At 38.1% G+C, this 24,289-nt stretch overlaps 1 long non-coding RNA gene across 3 annotated transcripts in view; it reads left to right on the forward strand.

The window, feature by feature from the left end:
• LOC131509926 (uncharacterized) overlaps nt 1-8,874 on the forward strand; it is a 33,255-nt gene extending 24,381 nt beyond the window's left edge. For 2 of the 3 annotated variants that reach the window (XR_009260792.1, XR_009260791.1), the window contains exon 4: nt 1,410-4,869. This is a non-coding gene — a long non-coding RNA (uncharacterized LOC131509926). Of the gene's footprint in view, nt 1-1,409; nt 4,870-6,413 lie in introns of those variants that run through there. The other variant, XR_009260793.1, reaches the window with a different exon arrangement.
• Nucleotides 8,875-24,289: the final 15,415 nt, after the last annotated feature.

A 24,289-nucleotide genomic window follows, 5' to 3' on the forward strand; every position in this document is an offset into this window, starting at 1 on the left:
TAATTAGCCCAATCTAATAAAGTAACGTGAATTATCATTGAACAGCTTAAACATCATTGTTGAAGAATTCCTATTGAAACGTAAGCCCTGAAAATAACCTTCGGAGGCATTTTTAATTGTCTGGTTCCAACTCTGTATAGGGTGTTCAACTCAAGGCTGGAAAAACGTAGAAGTGGTTTTGCCTTACAAACAGTGTGAATGACAGTCACTCCTATGTCATATTCCTTTTAAGACAGATGGTGAGAGCACAGTTTACTGTTCAGTTTCAATTCACTGCTGCCTTTTATAAGCAACATGGTTAAGCAAGCTGCTAAAGAGAAAGGCTCCAAAGCCATTCTGCTTAATTTTAACAATACCAGGATGAATCCTCATGCTTTGATATTATGGTTCACTTCCCTGTAGTGTTTTATGAAATTTGCCTTAAATTTGTCATCCCAAACTCATATGATGGATTGAATTCAGATGGTCTCCTAAAAATGAAATCTAGGAGAAGTTTATAATTTTCTGTGTCATTCCTGACACCACTGTCCATCTTTTGTTTTGTACGGGTGTTTCTCATTTTCAGGTCTCTGCCTCAATGTGCTTTTATGGCCCCATTTTATTTCCACACGCCACCAAAGAGAAGCAGAGATGCTCCAAACTTAAATAATTCCACACCTGGATTTGTGTTTTCCTTTATACTGAGTGCTTAAGGTGGACCAGTCACTGTACTAAATGCTTAAAGTCTTTATCTGTATTTTTTTTTTTTCAACGTTTTTTTTATTTATTTTTGGGACAGAGAGAGACAAAGCATGAACGGGGGAAGGGCAGAGAGAGAGGGAGACACAGAATCCGAAACAGGCTCCAGGCTCCGAGCTGTCAGCACAGAGCCCGACGCGGGGCTCGAGCTCACGGACCGCGAGATCGTGACCTGGCTGAAGTCGGCCGCCTAACCGACTGCGCCACCCAGGCGCCCCGTCTTTATCTGTATTAATCTCACACAACTGTGAGATCCATTTGATAGATGAGAAAACAGAGACTCAGGTTAGGTAGCTTTTCCAAAGTTAATGGCTCATACACAGCAGAGCAGAAATGCAAACGTAGGTGTAAGGTTACAGCCTCACGTGTTAGCATACTTCACTAATCAGCTCCTGCACTTAAATGCATTGCTCAAAGGGAATGCTTCAGCAATGAGTTTAATAATAAGGCCTGAAAAGAGCAGTGTTATCTTTGAAATTCCAATCCAGGCTTCCATTTTGGTGAATTCCCACCGGGCCACTAAACACCTGTATTATTTTGTGCCTAGACCAGGTGGAGGGAAACTGATTTTCTTTGGGGCAGAGACAAAGAGAGTTCATGCAGGCTTTGCCCCATAAAAAAGGCTAACGTGTATAACTATACTCTCCCTTATGCCTGATCCCATACCACAGTGCAGTTTCCAGAAGTTCCGAGATCCATTCTTAGAGCCATGCTTGGAGCCCAGAGATTGGCGCTTAGATATTCAAGTATTTGTTGAAGGAATGAATGAGTGAATGAATGAACAGAGGCTTCGTGACTTCAAGAGACCTCAGTGTAGGAGACTTTCACTCTATGTCTTGCTTTCACCAATTATGCTACAGATACCTGTCCATTGCCTGGTTTGTGATTGCCAGTTTATTTATTAACCTAACAAAATCTCCACCCCAAAGCTTCCCTTGGATCTTTCCCCCTTATTGAAAAATCTGTGTCCACCCACAAGCTTACCATTAGTTTCAGAATGAATTTCCTCTCATGATAGTTTGATACTATTTTCTCCATACCTAGCCTCCAAGGGATAAAGGGGTGGGGGGAACCAGAGATTGCTTTTTTGTGCTTTAAATTAAAGATAAATCATCAGACTTCTTAAAAATTAAATTTAATAGTCTATCATTTTCATTCATACAAAAAAATATTTTTTGAGTTCCTACTGTGTGCCAGGTATAAGAGCTGTGGATACTCTGAGGATGCAAACCAACCAGACAAGAATCCTTGACCTTGTAGAACTTAAATTCCAAAGGAGGGAGCCAGTAGTGAGCCAAACAGACAACTAAAACACAGGGTGTATTAGGAGGTGATAAACAGCAAGAAAAGAAACAAAGAACAGCAGTGGGATAGGCAGTGATGAGGGCAGGGTGCAATTTTTAATGGATAGGGTGCTTATGGGTTCCATTACAGCCCATCACAAAGGTACACTGAAGTCCTAACCTCCAGTATTTCAGAATGTGACACGATTTAGAAATAGTCTTTGCAGATGTCATTAGTTAAGATGAGGTCATGCTGGTGTGCACTTTGTAATGGAAGCCCTAGGAAACTAACATAGTGGAGGGGCTGGGAGAATCCCTCAACTGTGAGGATGACATCTAAGAAAAGACTTGAAGTTGGTGATCAAGCCACATGTGTGGCTATCTGGGGGAAAGGGAACAAAAACTTCAAAGGCAAAGCAGTAGGAGCAGACTTAGTATATTCATGTGGCTACAAGGAGGCCACAGTGGCTGGGGTAGGGTGAGGAGAGGGGGTATAGTCAATGAAATCCAAGGGTAATGAGATCTAAATACCATAGAGTCTTATAGCACAGTAGTGCTCAAACTTTAGCTGGGTATCATAATTACCTGATGGACTTGTTAAAACATAGATTGCTGGGCCCACCCCTAGACCCCCAGACTTTCTGAATAAGTAGATCTGGGGTCAAGCCTAAGAATATGCATGTCTAACACATTTCTGAAGCCGATATTTTTGGTCCAGGGACCATCTTTGAGAAGCATGGTTGTGGAGCATCATAATGACTTAGATCTTTGTTCTGAGTTAAGATACAAGCTATTACAAGGTCAAAGCAGAGGAGTGACATGATATGACCTCTATTTTAGCAGGATACTGTGTTCATGGGTTGGGAATAGGCTCTAAGAGGTGACAGGTAGAAGCAGAGAGACCAGTTATGACATTATTGAAATAATGTGAAGCATGTATTTAAAAGTTGATATGAAAAATTAACAACACAAAAAAGAGCAGGTGTTGGTGAGGATGTGGAGAAAGGGGAACCCTCGTATATTGTTGATGGGAATGCAAAATAGTGCAACCACTCTAGAGAACAGTATGAAGGTTCCTCAAAAAGTTAAAAATAGAACTACCCTATGATCCAGCAATTGCACTATTAGGTATTTAGCCAAAGGATAGAAAAATACAGATTCAAAGAGGTACATGCACCCCAATGTTTATAGCAGCATTATCAACAATAGCCAAGCTATGGAGAGAGCCCAAATATCCAATGACTGATGAATGGATGAAGAAGATATGAGATACACACACACACACACACACACACACACACAATGGCATACTACTTAGCCATCAAAAAGAATGAAATTTTGCCATTTGCAATGATGTGGAGGGAGCTAGAGTATATTATGCTAAGGGAAATACGTCAGTCAGAGAAAGATAAATACCATAAGATTTCACTCATCTATGGAATTTAAGAAACAAAATAGATGAACATATGAAGGGGGAGAGAGAGGGAAACAAACCATGAACAACTCTTAAAGAGAACAAACAGGATTGATGGAGGGAGGTGGGTGGGAGATTGGCTAGATGGGTGATGGGTATTAAGGAGGGCAAGTAAATACAAACTGGGTGTTGTATGTAAGTGATGAATCACTGAATTCTACTCCTGAAACCAATATTTCACTGTATATTAACTAACCAGAATCTAAATAAAAAATTGAAAAAAAATAAAAGTAGATATCACCTAGTATGTGTTACATATGACCCAGGGTTTTTTTGGAGAGGGCAGGAGCATGTGGGTTAGTCCACAGAAAATGAATATATAACTAAGAGACCTAAGTTACCTGGTGCCTTGAGAGCTTGGCATTCTTAGAGGACAACTCTTATTTAATATGAGTTATATTACCTCTGAGCAGCACTACCTTCCCTCTTGTCACCTCCATGCACAGCCAATTCAGCAATCAAGGCCATGTCACATCTTGAAATTTTTAATGGGCTCTGTAGGCCATCCACTGGAGTTTTGAATTCTTGGATTGCTTTTAAAAGAGAAAAAGGTCTCTTTCCTCCATCCTAACACCAACCCAGAATTCTTTGAATTTTAAGAGTTTTTGCTTGAGTAGCTAATGAGGACTCTAATACATATGTCCTGTTAAGGCTCTCAGATCATTCCCACAATGACCTTTAAGAAGGTCCTAAAATAGATTAGAATATATGTATCTTTTTATATAAAGCCTAAACCTTACAGTGGAAGAAATTTCAAATGTGAAGAATGAAACAAAATACTAGGGTTAATAATGACCAAAAAGTAATATTTAGAAGGAATAATACATCCAACCTTTACAGAGCATTTGATTTCTATTATCACATTCTTTTTTCACTCAGTGTGTGCTCTCACCTTCCTATTGATCTATCATCTTGACAAGACGCTCATAACATCTACCCAGACTGCTTCAAAACATAATGGTTTTATTTCTTGACTGTTTGAAAGACATTTTTATTTTGTAATTGTTTTTTTAAAGACCTTGACTTAAAAAATGAAGTCTTTTTAAATAACCAGAATCCTGGAGAAAGACATAGCCTTTCTGCTGCAAGAGAAAAAGTGAAGCATCCTCAAAGTCTTATCTAGACCAATGGAATGCTGACATACTCTATCATTAGCTATGTGACCCTAAGGTAGAAATTAACTTCTGTTTTTCAGCGTCCATATCACTAAGTTAAGGGAGTTTGGACCAAATCGTGAAGGCCCTAGGAAGCTGGAGAATTTGCTGATTTAAACTGTACCATTGTAGCCTAGATTTATTTTGGCTTAAAAAAAAAAGGGAAGGGGCACCTGGGTGGCTCAGTCAGTTGGGTGTCCGACTTCGGCTCAGGTCAAGATCTCACGGTCCGTGAGTTCGAGCCCCGCGTCGGGCTCTGGGCTGATGGCCCAGAGCCTGGGGCCTGCTTCCGATTCTGTGTCTCCCTCTCTCTCTGCTCCTCCCCCGTTCATGCTCTGTCTCTCTCTGTCTCAAAAATAAATAAACGTTAAAAAATAATAATAAAATAAAAAGAAAAAAAAAAGGGAAGTTATTTTAATTTGTGTTCTCTCTGTTATAAGAACTTTGACCCAAATTCAAAACTTACAAAGAATAGGCTGGTAGCATAAATGAGTGAAGCAAATGAACAAAGGAAACAAAGTCAAGGACTAAGAAGTGGTCATGTATTGGCGGGGGGCAGGGAGGGGGGAGGCGCATGATGACCTCAAAATGAAGGATATTTGATACTGAGCTGCAGCCTATGTGTCCATACTAGACACAGAGACTTGGATTTGCTAGAGTGCCCAATGCTTTACAAGCTCTAAATATTCATTTTTGTTTAAAACACCTTGATATTTAACCTGATGATTACCAGAGGGGAGGTGCATGGGACAGATGGTTGAAATGGGTGAAGGGGATTAGGAGTACACTCATCTTGAAGAGCACTAAGTAATAAATGGGACTGTTGAATCAGTATATTGTACACCTGAAACTAATATAACACCATTAACTCCTGAAACTAAGCTAAAAATAAAATAGGCATAAAAAAACCGCCTTGATTTTTAAATGACAAGTAATTAAAATTAAAATCATCACCATCATTGGGCAGGCCGAACCAACAAATCTTCCAGCTGAATCCAATCTACAAGCTGTTAGTTTGCACGATGAAAGCCATATTGGTTAAGATTCATCCCTTCAGGGATTATTGTTGCATGGAAGTTTCCATAAAGGGAGGATCAGGTTGCATGAGTCCTTATCTTAATTGATTTTCTTGTTGAAAAATAACTACCAATCTCATGCATACCCCTCCAAGGAAAAAGTTAAATAAAGCATTCATAATAGCCAAAGATAGGCAGAACGACAGACACAGGATATGTAAAAATGCCTACAGAACAACACAAACTGATTTTGTAGAGGAGGCTTAGCTGAGATTTGAACTGTCTAGCCCTAAATCAAGATATGCGCTATTACTGCTCAGTTCAATTGGCCAAATGGTGAACAGCAGAAGTCATGGTTGGGGTGATTGATCAATCAACCTGGCCACAGGATGAAAATTTATCTTCTTTTCCTTTCCTTCAATTTATATTTCTCCCATAGATTCTGTTCATTCACAGCTTCAACATGAAATTACTCATTGGTCATAAGTCACAGCTGCCCCAATATCTCTCCCAAACCTGGCAAAGAGACAAGTGAGGATATAATTAAAATTATAAATATGGCTTTTGCTTTGAAAGAAAGATTAATAAGATTAAGAAGTAAGCATCTTTCACATATCTACGTGTTTATTAATGATAATTCACTTATTATGTGGAGCTTCATAAAAAATTTCAAGAAAAGGTATTTAAGTTTATGGATTTTCTATATAAATAAAATTAGATTCCCCAGTTTTTCTCCTTGTTACTGCAGCACACAAGAAAATAAGGGGATGAATTTTCACCACTTTTGGAGACTACAGTTGAGACGGCCTGAGTGAAAATATAAGCTATATTCTGCATGTCAAGTTGGATTCTGCCATCAAACAGCCCGAGATAAAGTCTCAGGTAATTTATTTGAGACATGATCCCAGGAAGCAGGAAGAATGGGGACAGAAAATGCCAATTAAGCTGCATTATTTTACTGGAGATGGGTATGAGAAACTAGGCTCATTCCTACCTGGAACTGAGAACCTTGTAGAATATGTTTCAGAATGGGTCTCTCCAAAAGTGGAGAGGTTGGGAAATTTCTATATAGACTCTCATCCTGGAGCAGTTGAGATTTGCTGTGGGCGTTACCTTCCCAGCATAGTAAGAACTGTTCATAGATCTGGAAAAAGTTTGGAGGCACAAGAGCAGAGAGATCCTGGAGGCATTTTAGGTAGGATCCCAGAACATCATAGGAACGACCCATCACATTTGCAACGACAATTACAGTTACAGTTAACTATTACAGTTGACTACCAAACAAACAGACAAACAAAACCAAAAAAAAAAAAAAAAACCCAAAAAACTTGTGAAAGCAGGTGTGCAAAATTGGGATCCATCAGAAAGATAGGATGCTATCCTTCAGAGTAGCTAGAACTGAATGGAGGTACGAAGAGAAATCTACGAATCTGCCATCATATGTTTGCCAGAGAGGAAACATATGATCTTCACAATTGCCAGCTGTGGTGAGTGCCGTCTATGTACAGAAGTATTCCATGTGTGTTACGTATATCAATTCATTTAATCCTTGTCTATGCCACACATGCTATTTGTACTCTATGCTCTAATAAGCAAATTAAAGATTGGGAAGATGAAACCATGACATTTCAATATACCAAGGGACAGAACACTTAACTGTGCCCCAAGTACATGCCCAAATGAACAGTCTTGAGGGAAGAGACCTTGAATCTTGGGCAATGATTTGCCGCATGCTGCTTCACACATGGGCAACCCCAGCAAATATTCCGACCTAGTAGCCGTTAATGATATGTTTATTTGAGTGTAGTGTATGATTCTCTTAAGCAATGATCAGCCCACTAGCAAGTCACCAATTAAAAGTTTTCTTTTCTGAACATCTTCTCAAATTATCTGGAAAAACAGGGCTTGAGTTAAAAACGTCTCATGGGTACTGAACTTTCAAGAAACACACCCACTGTATATCAAAAGAGCCACTTACATATAACAAGTACTTATGCAAGTGTACCTGAAGAGAGATTTACACTAAATAGAATTATGTTCTTTTAGAAAATATACTTTTCTCTCCTACTGGGCACTGCCATTGTGGGGCTCTAAAACAGAAGCAGGCATTTATAGTTTGTTAACTCAGTACCACACTTGAGTACCAAAGACTTGTGTGCCCCACACAGAGACCTTGCTTGTCTTTTATGGTAACTAATGACTCCTCCATGATCTGCTTTTTTGTCTTCCAACACGGGTTTTGAATGCCAAGGGGAAGAAAATGGAAAAACAAGAGCAAAGAGAAAATGAACTGCTGAAAAATAACGGGTAAAGTTATACCATGTCGCAATGAGCATTTTTACTCAGATTCATTTGATTTTATTTAGACAAGTGAGGTGTATAAATGTAGACTTGGTCAAATGAGTCCCCATCGGTGAAATTATTTGAAATCCTGCTAATGATGCCAAACCTGAGGGTTAAAAACTGATGCTTTGCAATTAAGAGATTTATCCATCTATATTGGTGTTCTTTTCTTTACTGTCATGACAGAACTTTCTGAGATTTGAGTTTCAATTTTGGCTAAACTAGAGGGATTTTGTTAAACTGTATTCCGTTCTATTCTATTAGTTAGCTAGTTAATTCCGTTTCCTGGGATATGAAATCATACTGACAAGCAGATATCACACTGTCACAGAAATCTTCTCCAGGTTGCTTAAAAATATAAAAGTGAATAAAATAAAAAGAAAAAGCAGACACCTAGACAGTATAGATATAAATGGCAATGGACTTAGGTGCAATATGAGAGTTGGCTTGTCCAACCTGTTAACATACTGTTAGAGATGCCAGTGTCTTGCTTACTTACCTTTCCATAGAAGATCTTAATTTTCAAAGTATATGGTTCTATTAATAACTGGCCAAATAATATTTGCATGTTAATTTTTTTTTAATCAGAGCCTACGACAGTAAGCCTCCTTTTCCTGTTTTCGTAATATTATAATGAGAGGGGAATGATTTTGTCTTGGTCTTCAGAAACTCCTTGATGCCCTGATACTGTGTGCCAAATTATGGGTGGACATACTTAGGGCACAGAGTCCATAGCTTTCGTTAAATTCTCAGAAAGATCTGAGACATTCCCCCACATCATACACACACACACCGTGCACAAATACATACCCCAAGTCTAAGAAGAAATGAACACTCAGGCTGAAATAATGTGATCTTTAATTACCTTTGCCAACTGGTCTCAAGTGATCAACTACTTTCTTTTTTTTTTGTTGTTGTTGTTGTTGTTGTTGATCAACTACTTTCAATGAGGGCTTTCAATGAGGGCTATCAAAGAGTCGCCCACTCTAGGACACGGGATCCTTTCCATACCAGAAAGTCTTTCTGGGCTGGTAAAATGTCCACATGAACCCCTAGATGGTATTCATGTTTTGGCGATAGCCAATCTAAGGAAATGCTTGAATAGTTCTCTTTGCTTGAAACAACAGGTTCAGTGCCAAGTTTATGGCTCCTGTGCAGCCACCGTACCAGACTATAAGGTTTACATTTCCATGATCTAATTTAACCCCAGGATGTAATAGTTTTCTGACCTCGTGCCCAACTTCCTCAAATATTTAAGGAATTATTCTGAGCCTTGTGTATTTTTATAAGCTACTTTAAATTCCTGTGCAAAAAGAAATCATAAAGTTCCTTGTGAGGAAAAGTAAACCTGGGGCAGTTAGGTGACATTTTTATCGTTTTGGGCCCTGACCTTGCTTGATTTTTCCTCACAGCGCTTATAAATAACTCTGTGACAATATATTACGTATCAATTTGTTTATGAGTTTTGTCTGTCACCCCAAAGAAGATAAATGCCATCAGGCAGGGACATTGCCTACCATATCCAGCACTGTATCCCCAGTGGCTAGAGCCAAGTATAATCCTAATAGGACCTCAGTGGAGGCTGAATGAACTTAGTTAATCTGAGTTTCTAGAAAAGCTTAATGAGCCACTGTTCCCTTGAGGCCAGTCAGCCAGCTCACTCCTCTCTGCTGTTTTGATTTCTTCTGATGAATACCCCAAAGTGTTCAAATAGAATCACGCGTGAGTTTTGCAGTCTCCCAGGTTTAGACAGAAATCCTTTCGAGACACATGAATGTTCCCCATTTAAATAACAGTATAACTCTTACCACTTGTTTTAAGTGATCCTAAAAGGAGAAAATCATTGACTTTACACGAATTTTATAATTGGAAATCTGGGTACATTTGAGCAAAAGCTAAGGGATCCATATCTATTTTCCTGTGAGCCTCTTTTCTATAGTGGCTTGAAAGGCACTCTTATTAAACTTTTAAGAATATTCAAAACAAGCTTTCTTTTATGTTTCTCAGCAAAATTAACATACTGTTTGTAGCCTTATACCGACTTCAGTTTCATGCCCCTTAAATCATCATTTATATACTCAGTGTTCAGCAAAGAACAAAATATGTGTCCCATAGAATTTGTGGTTTGTTTTAAGGACGCATGAGAGTACAACTGAGACCCATGTGATTCATAACAAATTCAATCTAGACAAGACAGCAGACCATTAAATGCAACTCCACCTCCTTCTCCTTTCCCATAAGAGACTGAAGAGTGGAAGTCATTTGCTCAAATATGAAATTCATGAAACACTTTAATTCTATGACAACCATACACCACGGACCAGAAAAATCATTTCATCTCATAAAGTTTTAGAGACCCCAGGCAAATGTAAACAGTAGATGCTGTTAGACATTAAGAATTCATTACAAGTACTAAACAGCTAAACTGAAATCTACTGATTTATTTGGAATTCCATGGGATTCTGGTAGGAGATTTGTCAAATTATTTACCAAACATGAACATAAAAAAATTACTATTTATTGAATCTGAATATAATGCTTATGGGCTTATTTCTTTTACAACATGGTTTATATTAAGAGATTATGTCCATGGTAAAATAACATCTAGCGTCTACCATTAATTCACCAGTAGTGATGTTACTGGTGATCTTACTTCTAGGAGCTGATTCACTGGTGTTTAAATATTCTTCAGATCTCGTGATAAGATTTACCTTCTACCAGTGAGACCTATCTGGGTCTCAGAGACCAAGATTTGGTATTTATATAGACAGCATGGTCTTCTGTCTACCCATGTCTTTTGAGACAACTATCCACATAATTTTACCACAACTGGTTCCACGTAACTCATCTTCCAAACTTTCTGAACAGACAGTACAAGCACTGGATATCAGTCTTCCCTTAAGTGAGTGTGTTTTTGCCAAATATTTACCTCCATACACTATATAAATTTCTACATGTATATCTGTATACATATTCAGATACTGTGCATGTCTGTCCACATACCCAGATATTGTGAGCATCTGTATACATCCAGATATTATTATGTGTCGCTATATACACAGACATTGGAAGCAACTATACATGTAGCAAAATGAAAATGAAGACCGAGAATTCAGCCAGATAGTTCCATGAATAGTACAAATTATATGGTATGGGTGGTATGAACAAAGACATCGTTACAAGAGTGTGGGTTAGCCAAAAGATCAGATGATGAAACAAATTTCAGCTCGGATAAATCTGTTTCCTGGTGGATAAGATTTCTTGGGTGATAATGGAATACAATAAAATGGTCATTCATCTAAATGAGAGCACACTAAATTAAAGCAGCCTAACCAACTGTGGTTACCAATACGTGATGTTAGGGGATGCAGGAAGACTGCGATAAGGAATGGCTGGTCACAGGGGTGAAAGGGACAGCATGAGGCAATTGTATTTCTGTGGTGAAGGCTGGTTGTATCAGGGTCCTGATAAGTGGAAGAGGGAGGCAGAAGAGAGAGAGACAGAGATGGAGACAGAGAAAGAGAGAGTGAGAGACTTGAAGATGCTACATGATTGGCCCTCACGATAAAGGCACAGGGCCACAAGCCAAGAAATGCAGGCAGGTCTAGAAGCTGGACAGACAAGGAAATGGATTATTTTCCAAAGTACCCAGAAGCATCCCAGTCCTGCAGACACCTGGATTTTAAGTCCAGTAAGAATTCTGGTATACAGAACCTTAAGATGACAAATCTTGACTGTTTTAAACCACGAACTAAGTTTGTGGCAATTTGGTGTAACGGCAATATGAAATTAATAGACCCATTCTTACCAGGAGTAGCCTCTTCTCATGTGACTTGTCTAGAACTATCTCATTTTGTACTCATTGGATCCAGGCAAGCAGAAGAATACTTTTGGATGAATCGACTTATCTTCCATTCTTCTTTCCACACCCTCAGTTTAGGATTGAGAGGTTTATCTGTGGAAAAGTTGTGGTGGCTGGAAGGACTCAAGTAATTCATGACATTTTCTAATCAAATTTGACTGTTCAAATCATTAAGTCCGGTAGACCTCATATTACTTCAGATAATTACTTAATATAAGTTTTAAGACAGTTTAATAATAAAGGGAGAAGTTGATGTTTTCCTTTAATAAGCAATTAAATTAACTGGATTGACTTTACCCAATTTAAAAATTATTTTAATTTATTAACACTGGGTCTATCACACTGAAGATCCAGAGATTTGTTCTTATAACTTGATGATTCTGTTGAAAAATAAAAGCTAAGCTCTAGTGTCTCTAGACAGAGAAGAAGTAAAAAGTCATTTTCACAACCGCTTTCACATTCTGTCTCTCTTTGTTCCTTACATCAGTTTACATGTCCCTCAAGGAAGTATGTCTATATATTTTTGTGCATCATAACCTTGTTAACTCCTCATCCTGTTTGTTCATTCTCGCTGGAGGGAAAAGATCAAGGGTTTCCATGGGGTGTCTGCTTAGGGCTCCATAACCATGAAACTTGGGCTGCTGCCTTTCTGTGTGGTCATTTGTCACCAGTGAGAGTCTAGAGGGGACAAATGCCCTAAATTCACCTCCACCCAAGACTGACCAGGGATCATTAGTTTGTAATCTCTGTGTTTTGTCATTTTTCTTTAAAAATAAACAAACAGGGGTGCCTGGGTATCTCAGTTGGTTGAGCATCTGACTCTTTTTTTTATTTAAAAAAAACTTTTTTTAACGTTTATTTATTTTTGAGACAGAGAGAGACAGAGCATGAATGGGGGAGGGGCAGAGAGAGAGGGAGACACAGAATCTGAAACAGGCTCCAGGCTCTGAGCTGTCAGCACAGAGCCCGACACAGGGCTCGAACTCACGGACCACAAGATCATGACCTGAGCTGAGGGCAGATGCTTAACTGACTGAGCCACCCAGGCGCCCCAAGCCTCTGACTCTTGATACCTGCTCAGGTGGTGAGATCAAGCCCTGCATTCAGCTCCCTGCTGGAAATGGAGCCTTCTAAAGATTCTCTCTCCCTCTGCCCCTTCCCCACTCATGTCTGCATTCTCTCTCAAATAAAATAAAATAAAATAAAATAAAATAAAATAAAATAAAATAAAATTATAACATAAAGTAAAAACTAACAAACAACTAACAAGGAAAGCAGCATAACACAAGGTCAAGCCCACAAGATTTGGAATCAAACTGGGGTTTATCCGCTGGCCGCCATTCTCCCTAATGTGTGACCTTGGACAATCGACTCCATTACTTCCAGCTCCCATTTCCAAACCTATGCAAGGGGAGAAGTAACAGTCTTTATTTTGCTTGTCTGTTATGATGATTAAATAAGATATGTCTTCAAAGCTTCTACATAACCCTAGTCTGTGGCAATCGCTCTATAAAATGCTTCTTGCATCTCTTAAATAACGATTTGAGTGCAAGACATGTTCTTTAATTTCTTTTGGGGTCATCTTCTTCATTTGTTAAGAGAGTTTGACTAAATAATAACCTATTATTTCCCCTTTAGTAGTGAAATTCTTAAAACAACAGAAATATAAACAGACAGTTGCAAAAGTGAAGAGATATTTAGGCTACAGGGTATGGAAGGACGATAATGTATTTAGATGTGTTTCTCCAACTCTTTTTTATTAATACTTGTTCCCATATTAGCTGTGAAGTTCTTTGGTGCCATGGATCAGATGGGGGTATGTTGATCTGTGAGGTTTGTTCAATCAAAATGTGTAACAAAATAAAAGCTAATATTTATTGTTTATGGCAGACACTGTTCTGAAGTGTTGTGTGTTCATTCACTCATCTGGTCCTTGAAAAACACATGTATATATACATATGTATGTACACACACACATTTACACACAAATTGGGAAAGTTATATATACATATATGTGTGTGTATTCTAATATAATATCAGTATATATTATATATTTTATATATATTATACATGTTATATATATATCATGCATTATAATTAATATAAGAACTGAATATATATATATATTATCTATTATATACGTACACATAGGGAAAGTATATATTTTACATTTACAGTAGAGAAGAAACTCAGGTAGAACCTTCCATTGTAATTATTCAGTACAATTTTACTTCATTGTTAAGTTCTATCTTTATAGGACAAAATTGCTTTGTAACCTAACCCTCCCCCCCTACCTTTATACTTTTTTTTTTTTTAGAACACTTTAGACTTTTACAACACATATGAAATTCTAATTTGAAAGTCATTTCAAATTTAGGAAGGTTTAACAAACTTTTAAATAGCATAACACGGTCCAGATTAAAGTGTAGAGTGCCAAATATAGGCAATAAACAGATGACTATGTTAATATGAGGCTTAAATACTGGCATAAAAGTCTAAATCATTTTAAAAGGGAAAACATACTAAATAAAGAATAAAATCAGGGGAATATACCCAAGAAAATTGAAAACTCTACAACAGTATTGTCCAATAAAAATATAACGTGAAGTGTGCGTGTAGGCCACATATATTATTATACATTTTCTAATAACTACCTTAAAAGAATTTTTAAAAACAGGTGGAATTACTGTCAGTAATATGTTAGTCACATTACATCCAAAATATTTTCATTTTGACATATAATCAATATTAGAAATGATTGAGATATTTTACTTTCTGTCGTAGTAAGTCTTTGAAATCTCACGTTTTTGATACTTAAAACAATTCAGACTCTCTACATTTAAAGTGCTTAACAGTGATAGGTAACTAGTGACTACCAGGTCAGACAATACAGGTTTAAGTCTATCCAAATCTGTAGCTAATATCCAAGGTGTCAGAAGAGGTTAATCTATGAAAAATCATACACGTACTTCTATTTCGAGATTCAAAAATTGTTTCAGGAAGGTATCTGTAGGTTACATAGAATTCACTGCTTAGTACAGGTGATAGGTTTGGGTTTCACAAGTATTGGGATTGCATCCAGTAGGAGAACACTAGGCAGAAACAGAAGGCCTGGAATCAAGTCTTAGCTTCGTTGAGTCACTTGAAATACATAGAACTCATTTTTCTCATCTCTCAATTAGGACATATTACATGTTCTATTTACTTCCCTGCATCACATTTTGAGAATTAAATGAAATAATTTTTTTTTTTTAATTTTTTTTTCAATGTTTTTTATTTATTTTTGGGACAGAGAGACACAGAGCAATTTAAATGAACTCATAGAAAAGAATAGGATATAGGGGCGTGTGGGTGGCTCATTTGCTTGAGTGTCCACCTCTCGATTTTGGCTCAGGCCGTGATTCTAGGGTTGTGAGATCGAGCCCCACTTCGGGGCTTAAGATTTTCTCCCTCTCCTTCTGCCCCTCCCCCACTCATGAGTGCATGCACACACACTCTCTCTCAAAATAAATAAACTTAAAAAAAAAAGAATATGATATAAAGAATAGTGACTATGATTGTTGTTGAGATAATGTTGGTGGTAATGATGATGATGTCAGCATTGTTCTTTTTAAACTAAAATCTATATCAAATAATCCTTCCAAAGGAGAATAATTCTAATGAATAGAGCTTTGGCTGAATCATTCAATTATAAAATTATTAAAAGTAGAATTACCATGCAGTTACATAATGATTGAATTTGCTTAATAGTTTCCCTTCTTTTATTTATTCATAAAAATTGGATCTTTAGTTCTAAATATATATATCAAAAGATAGAGGAAGTACGCATGGAAACTTAATGGAAATGGTGATTTATATATCTATAATTTAGGATATATGAATATACATATATTCATATAAGGAGTTATATGAAATGGAAGTATAATATAGCTAAAAAAATCATTTTGACTACATTATTATAAAAAATAATTACGTCAATACTTTGTGTCAATAAAACAGGTAAACTAGAGAGCTATTATATTTAATCAGGAAACAGGAAATTTTAAGAAGAAGCAGTTAATTATTGTCATTAGCCGGATTGGTAACAATTCATTTGTCCTAGATTGGTTTAATCACAAACATCAAATCCTCTCCTCAGTAAGAGTACATGATTGTATGCTAACAAGGAATTGAAGAGTTTTAGACACAATGTCAACTGCATTTACCTTCCCTTTTGGTGAGAGAAATGCCAGGCATAGATCCATGAGAGAAAAGCCTGCATTAACTTACATTTTTGTAGAAGTTTTTCTGAAACTTTGTTTCAATTAGTTACAGTAAAGCAGGCAATATTTAAACCTACTCTTTATTTACAAAGTAACAACAGTATCCTTTAAGGTTCTGTCTCAAAGAATAATAAGCTGGTAAAGAATCACATGTGTAATGATAAAATACATCCTTCATCACTGGTATCATTTAGTTAGAGGAACTGTCTTCTCAAATGATAGATTTTGTAGAACCTCAATATATAAAAGAAACTATAGCAATTTTTTATTAGCTTCAGTTAATTTCATGTTCAAATATATGTTTTCTTATTAAAGCCCATCAATAAGAAGGCAGTTTGGATCAAATAAAATATTTAAAATGGGGCGCCTGGGTGGCGCAGTCGGTTAAGCGTCCGACTTCAGCCAGGTCACGATCTCGCGGTCCGTGAGTTCGAGCCCCGCGTCGGGCTCTGGGCTGATGGCTCGGAACCTGGAGCCTGTTTCCGATTCTGTGTCTCCCTCTCTCTCTGCCCCTCCCCCGTTCATGCTCTGTCTCTCTCTGTCCCAAAAATAAAAAAATAAAAAACGTTGAAAAAAAAATTTAAAAAAAAATAAAATATTTAAAATAAGATTATTGCCAATCTTGGGGTCTCATTCTCTGTGTCTGTATCTTTATATATGAATTGCTATGAATATTAGGATAAACCATAAGATCTTCTTCATTTGACCAATTTTAATCAGCAAAAAAGAAAACATCGCATCAAGCTAATGGTTATAATTGGGCTTGTGTTTCTTTAATATCTCCACTTGTGCTCTTTCCATTCCCTTTAATTTATAGCATCCAGAAATTTGAAATAGAAATACAGTCAAATTTGCTTCAAGGTGTAATCACTAACAATATCAAGAATTTGCTCACACATGCTATCCTGAGAGTAAGAGTCATACCACAAAAACTGAGTGATTTATTGAAGGTTCTGACTCTCACTAAAAGAAACTCTAACAGATGTCTATCAAACAGAAGGAAAATTTTATCACATGGAAGGGCTGAGTTGCAAGAAGGTGAATAAAAAATCACTAACAGTAAAGAATATAATAATATTGTCTAATTTGGGAGGGATTAAAACTCACACATAAAAAATGGTAATATGTAGGTTGTAAGGGAGATGATCTGAGGAAAATGCTCTAAGTTCTTATTATTCTGCAGTGTGATAAAGATACTGGTTAACTTCGGGTGTCATTAAGAGAGGCATGTTATAATAGCTTGGATCATTACTATAATAATAGATATATGACCTAGAAGTTCCAAAAAAATCAAGGGTTAAAATGGAACTAAGGAAACAAAATTTCATAAATCTAAAATAAGAGAAAAAAAGGGGGGGGGGGTGGAGAAAGAAAAGCAAGACCTACAGAGCATAAATAAGATGACAGCAATCAACACAAATATACTAGAAATCACATGAATGTAAACGGGCTTAACTCTCTAGCAAATTCTGCAGTCTACTTATACAAAACTGCCTGTTTTTTACAACTTCAGCATCTGCCATTTATTGGAGATACATCTTTTTTTTTAAATTTTTTTAACGTTAATTTATTTTTGAGACAGAGAGAGACAGAGCATGAACGGGGGAGGGTCAGAGAGAGAGGGAGACACGGAATCTGAAACAGGCCCCGGGCTCTGAGCTGTCAGCACAGAGCCCAACGCAGGGCTCGAACTCACAGACTGTGAGATCATGACCCGAGCTGAAGTCAGACGCTCAACCGACTGAGCCACCCAGGTGCCCCCGGAGATATATCTTAATATAAAGATTCAGAAGGGTTAAAAGATAAAGGACATACCGGGTAAATAGTAACTCAATGACAATGGGTATAGAAGTAATCATATCAGACAAAATAGACCTTAGGACAAAAATAATTCATTCCAATAGTAATCATTTGATACTAACCATAATAACAATTTAATTCACTAAGAAGGTAGACAGTTCTAAACTAGTATAAACCTAAAACCATAACCTCAAAATACATAAAGTAGAAAATGACAACTACAAGATGAAAAATAAGCAAATTCACCATCAGAGAAGAAAGATGATGTACCTTTTGTACAAGCAGAAAAAGACTTAGCAAAAATATAGAAAAATCAAACAACAAAATTAGCAACCTTGATCTCATAAGCCCAATATCTACATGGTTTTCTGGAATCCCTGCCGTCCTTTACAGAAGAAGGGGTTAAACCCATAGCACACCTTCCTCTTTTTATGAATTCAGGAGCGCATCTAGTCCTCTGCTTACAGAGGCTATAGGAGAAGTATGGAAATGATAAAGACACGGTCAGGTCTTAACACGCCTTACGTGGATACCCTTGGCTGACTTCCTTTTGAACAAAGGGGTTCATAGGCCCTAGTTCCATGACAACAAGCAAAGTTCAATGCTACATTCTATCATGCTTGAAATACAATTGCTGAAGCTATCCCAAGTGGACCGTGCTCATGCATATGACCCTGTTGTCACCACACTGTGTGCCATTCTGTTCTTAGGAGAACTGTACCAAAGAAACATCACTGCCATTTCATGCACTCACCTGCCTGGTTTTAAAAGAGCAGACAAGTGTGCTTTGGAATTTTAATCCAATGACACTTTAGAATTAATCCCAAATCATTAACATGTCCTCGGGATTTCAAACATTGCATATGCACAGAAGTAGGGTGTGTAGGCCAGAGGGTGGAGGTGAGATTCCAACGTCTGGAAGAAAGGACTGGTTAACCTGGCCACCAAAGTTCAGTGTTAGGAATTTTAATGTGTTCCCAGGAATTATGAGAATGTATGTTGGTTTTTATTAATTTGTTAGGTAGCTAAAAACACAGTTATAAACAAAATCAGGATTAAATATACGAGGAACCCGGCAGCACTCAGCAGAACACAGGTAAGGCAACCAGCAGCCTATGATATGGAGAATTGTTATGTGGATACTTAGACACAGAGGAAACGCAAAATACGCTTACTTTGGGTACTTCTTTCTAATGAGCTAATTTCGGCCATCCTGCATTTATTCATCATGCTTGTCGCTGTGAGGTCATATCCCTGCCACCAACTATGTAATTCAAGAACAAGCACAGATAACAAACACCTGGTTGGTATCCAGTGTGAGTAAGCACTATGCATGGTAAGAGTTCCTGCCAACATTTATTCACTGTTTTATTAATTCAACTAATAGTTTTCAAGCTTCTACCAAGTGTCAGGCACCCTTCCAGACCCTGGGGATGCAATATTGACCAAAACAGACAAGATTCCTGCTTTCACGGAGCCTACATCCTAAAGCAGGAGAGGTAGGCAAAGCCAGGAAAAGGAGTGAGTGAGAGTTTCAAAGCGTCAAATTCCTTCAAGAAAATAAAACAAGACTATATGTTAGATGCAGTTTTGCAACTTTAGGACTACAGATATATTGTGCCAGACAATTGTTTGCTGTGGGGGTTGGGCTGTACATCGTTTGGTAACATCCCTGGCTTGTACCCGCGAACTACCAATAGCACCTTCTCAGTTATGACAGCCATCAATGCCTCCAGACATCGCCAAGTATCTCCTAGGGGTGCAAAATCACCTCCAGCTGAGAACCAGTGCAAGAGTGACCAGAATGGAAGTGGGTTTTTGTATGGTCTGGTTTGGCTTTTTCTTGGGTGCTCAGGGAAGGCCTCTTTGAGGGCTTAAAAATGAAGAGGGGGGAAAAAAAGACGAGAAAACGATTTTGGAAGAAAGCTTTCCATGCAGAGTTGAACAGTGAGTACTAAGACGAAAAGGTGACAATCAACTTGGAATCCTAAAGGAACCAACAGAAGGCTTGGGCACCTAAAGCAGAGAAGCAGGAAATTCTCTGCTCAGAAAGTCTCAGAGAGGCAGGCAAGAGCAGATCACAAGATCACATAGATCCTTACAGGCCAGAGTAGAGGGGTCACATTTTTTTTTTTTTCAGGGTGATGAGAAGTTTAGATGAAGGGGAGGATTTCTGATTAATTGTGAAGAAAAACATGTTTCTAGCTAGCCCTTTAAAGATGGAGAGGCCTGGATTTTTACAGGCTGAGATGAGAGAGTGCTCCAGGTATGGATAAGGGATCAGAGATGATAACATGTAGCTGGGCTGGGGCGAGGGATGAACAGAAAGGCCATTCCAGAATTGTGAGAAGTGGAGAATCTCATGTAGGAGGAAGGGATTTTTGAGGGGTATCTTCTACCAAACACTTCTGGAATAACAGCTAAGAGGAACTCTGAAGGAGAGTGTGTTCTATGCAACATATTGGCAGCAGCTGTGAGCTGTGGGACCCACCGTGTGTATGTGGACTCTGGCTCAGCCCCAAACATGCCCCTTTAGGGAGGGAGGGCCCAAAGCCAAGGGCAGGCCGGACTACCCAGCAGGAGCCAGAAACTAACAACCCAGGGACAGGTGACTACCATCACAAAGATGTCAATGTCTTGATTCTAAAGTATTCTTGCTTGGAGTTTTCGAGAGTCAACTCTTTGAGACCAAGGGAGACAAGGATAATAACTTTAGCCCTTTATTCCAACTTCCTCACTGTTGTATTATCAGTACCATGTTTTAAGTAATGGCACATGTAAGGCATCATTCTAAGTGTTGACCATCAATTTTCTCATTTAATCTTCTGAACAATCCTATCAGGTAGGTTCTCTTATTTTCATCGTTTAAGAAAAAAGGGCACCACAACCTAGAGATACTCTGGTACTTGCCCATGGAATCTGAAGCCTAAGCAATCTGACTCAAATCGAAACTTTTAAACACTGCATAATACTCAGGTAAAGCAATCCATATGATATGCAGCTCAGACGAAGCAAATGACAAAGATGAAATCACTTGCCAAAGATCACACCCAACTAATGTCTGTCTGAGAAATAATTAATGATAAATTTCTAGTATTTGAACACTGACTCGTTTGTTATTTTTCTAAGCACTGTGTATGAATTCTTGTTTAGTCTTCACAAAAACTATAAGAAAGGTCTTATTAGTTGTCTCATTTTATAGATGAGAAACCTTATGTCTAGAGATCTTGTCACTTGTCCAAAGTCACCCAACCAGCAAATTGTGGAAATGAGACAGCAATTTAGGTGGTCAAATGCCTGAGCCTTCACCCCTAACATTGAATCACAGAACCCAGTTCTCTTCCCGCAACAAGACACTATTTTAGAAACTCTTACCGTCTTGGCAAAAATGACGTGTGTGATTTACAATAATGTAACATCACTGAAAAGAATTTTGCAAACAAGAACATCTGATAGCGCAGTCCCTTGGGAAGCTTTGTGCAGACGTTTTAACATTTATTTATTTTTGAGACAGAGAGAGACAGAGCATGAACGGGGGAGGGGCAGAGAGAGAGAGGGAGACACAGAATCGGAAACAGGCTCCAGGCACCGAGCCGTCAGCCCAGAGCCCGACGCGGGGCTCGAACTCACGGACCGCGAGATCGTGACCTGAGCCGAAGTCGGCCGCCCAACCGACTGAGCCACCCAGGCGCCCCTGTGCAGATGTTTTAAAGAAAATATGTTAAATTCATTTATCAGTTCATCTCACATGATACCTTAATTTCCAAATAAGTTTATGAAAAAGGGCAATGGTGCACTGATTCTGCATTCTCTCATTAGAGTCCCAGGAGGTACTGTTCTGGAATCTGTGTGTTTGTCTGACTTCCAGGGGCTGACATAGGAATGCCAGTCTGCTGCTATCCATGCACTGCCCATTTCCCATGGCACCAGTGTGACATAAGAGAATGACCCAATCTGTTGGTGATGTAACCTGTTGAAAAGTATATTCTCAAGCAAGAAAACTGGAGGTATTCAAAGGCATCCATGGAGCAGTGAAAGAAAAGCGATATTTGGCATCAGAACTTTGAGATTTGAGTCCAGTTGTACCATTTAAAAGCTCTGTGGCCTTGGGCAAGTCACTATAACTGCTCTGAGATTAGAGCTCTTCATTACGCAGGAGGCAACCTAATCCTGACCCTGGCTACCAGACAGGTTGCAACGTAGATCAATAAGACGATTTGTGCACGGGTGGTTTATGAACTGTGGGATGCTCTGACAATAAAGGGAGACATTCATAATAGAGATGTCAAATAGCTAGTTACAAGGCTGACTGTTTACCGCACTAGGGATAGAGTGTCTCTTTTCTATTGTCAGGTCTTTTTGACAACGGCAGCGTGCCGAAACAAAGCCAGCTCAAGTCTATGTGTTCTGGAGCTAGAGGAGCGATGAGGTCAATGGGAGCAAGATATTTATCCTTGACGCAGCCGTTCAAGACAGAAAGTAAAAATTCCCAGTATTTTAAGGCACTAAGTCTAACCCGACTAGGTAAAATGTGAGTGAGATAAACCTTGCAGACCCAGGAACAACTCTCTTTTAAAATGTTCAATACCGATAATAATAATGATTACAGCCGTAGTATCTCATATATGAGTGAACTACTTGAATAATTACTATTATAATAATAATAGCATCTCACATGTCCATCAACCACTTTTGCCAACAAAATATTCTAAGACTCCTATCCTTGCAAATGATTTTTTATTCTCAGTTCTCTAACTGCATGGTGGGTGGGCATTGGTTCATCTACGTTGGGCTCAGACAGGGAGGTTGGGCTCAGACACGTAGTTCTGCCTCAGATGGCAGGCCCACCTGACCTTTCTTCTTACAGTGGGTTGGGCTCACGTGTGCTTCTTCTGGAGTCCAGGCAAGGAGAAAAGCAGCTACCTATGGGTAAGGCCTGCTCATGGCAACAGAAGAAGTGCAAGAGAGCATGTGTGTGATCATATTTCAGGCCTCTGGTTTAATCCCTGTGGGTCCTGTTTACTAGGAACTAACTTTGTGTTCAAGCAACTGTGTTCTAAGAGCTTTATTTTACCCCGTTCTTTTACATAATCTTTACAGCAACCCTGTGAAGCCAGGCTCATTTTTATCCTCGTTTTAAAGACAAGGACATGCAGGTAAAGAGAAGTTAAGAAACTTTCCCCAAATCCTACAGCTAGTAAATGGCAGAGTCAAGATTCCAGGATAGACAGTGGGACTCCAGGAACCGTAAAATTTGCCAGTACATTCTAATCACTGCTTAAATCCTGGCCCATCAGCACTGCAATGAAAATGGGACTAGTTTCAAAGTGTTGAATATGTCCGGGTTCCTATACCATGACACTTAAAAAAATGTATGAATTTTGTTTTATTTATATCATGAAATACTTGCTTTGTACAAGGCACCTAGTAAAATGAACACATATGAACCCACCACCCAAGAATGAGAACATTACCAATATCTTTGTGTGATCCTTTCTGTATCAACTTTCCCCCTCTTCCCTGAAGGTAACCATTATCTAGAATTTTATATTTATCATTCTCTTGTTTTATAAAAAAATTATATTGATTGGATATATCAAATAGTTTTGCTTGGTTGAACCCTCAACTGTGCTATCACGTGTACCTATAGTTATTTCATGTTTTAAATTGTTGTGTATTAGTGAATTTCGTGAATGTATCACAATATACATATTATCCCACCAATGAATACTGGGCTATTTCTAATGTCATTCTATTAAAAATAAGGCTTTTGTGAACAATCTCACTAGTAATGTAAGAAAGTTTGTATTATGTTACATTCATTTTATTTTATTTCATTTTATTTTATTTTATTTTATTTTATTTTATTTTATTTTATTCCTTAACCTACAGTGATGTATTAATTTTAGGTGTACAAATTAGTGATTCCACAATTCCATGCATCACCTAGTGCTCATCCCAGCGAGTTGTGCTCCTAAATATCCATCACCCATTTCACTCCCATCTGGCCACCATTCATTTGTTCTCTATAATTAAGAATCTGTTTTTTGGTTTGTGCGTGCCTCTCCCTTTTTTTCCTTTGGTCATTTCCTTTTTTTCCTTAAATGCGACATAGGAGTGATATCATGGTATTTGTCTTTCTTTGACTGACTTATTTTGCTTAACATTATGCTCTCTAGTTCCATTCAGATCATTTCAAATGGCAACATAACTTTTTTATGGCTGAATAATATTCCTTTGTGTATATATACATATATGTGTGTGTGTATATAAGCACACACATACACACCACATCTTCCTAATCCACTTATTTATTGATGGACATTTGCGCTGTTCCCATAGTTTGGCTATTGTTGA

The sequence above is a fragment of the Neofelis nebulosa genome, chromosome 4, assembly GCF_028018385.1.
Source record: "Neofelis nebulosa isolate mNeoNeb1 chromosome 4, mNeoNeb1.pri, whole genome shotgun sequence".
In the NCBI taxonomy this organism is placed as follows: Eukaryota; Metazoa; Chordata; class Mammalia; order Carnivora; family Felidae; genus Neofelis; species Neofelis nebulosa.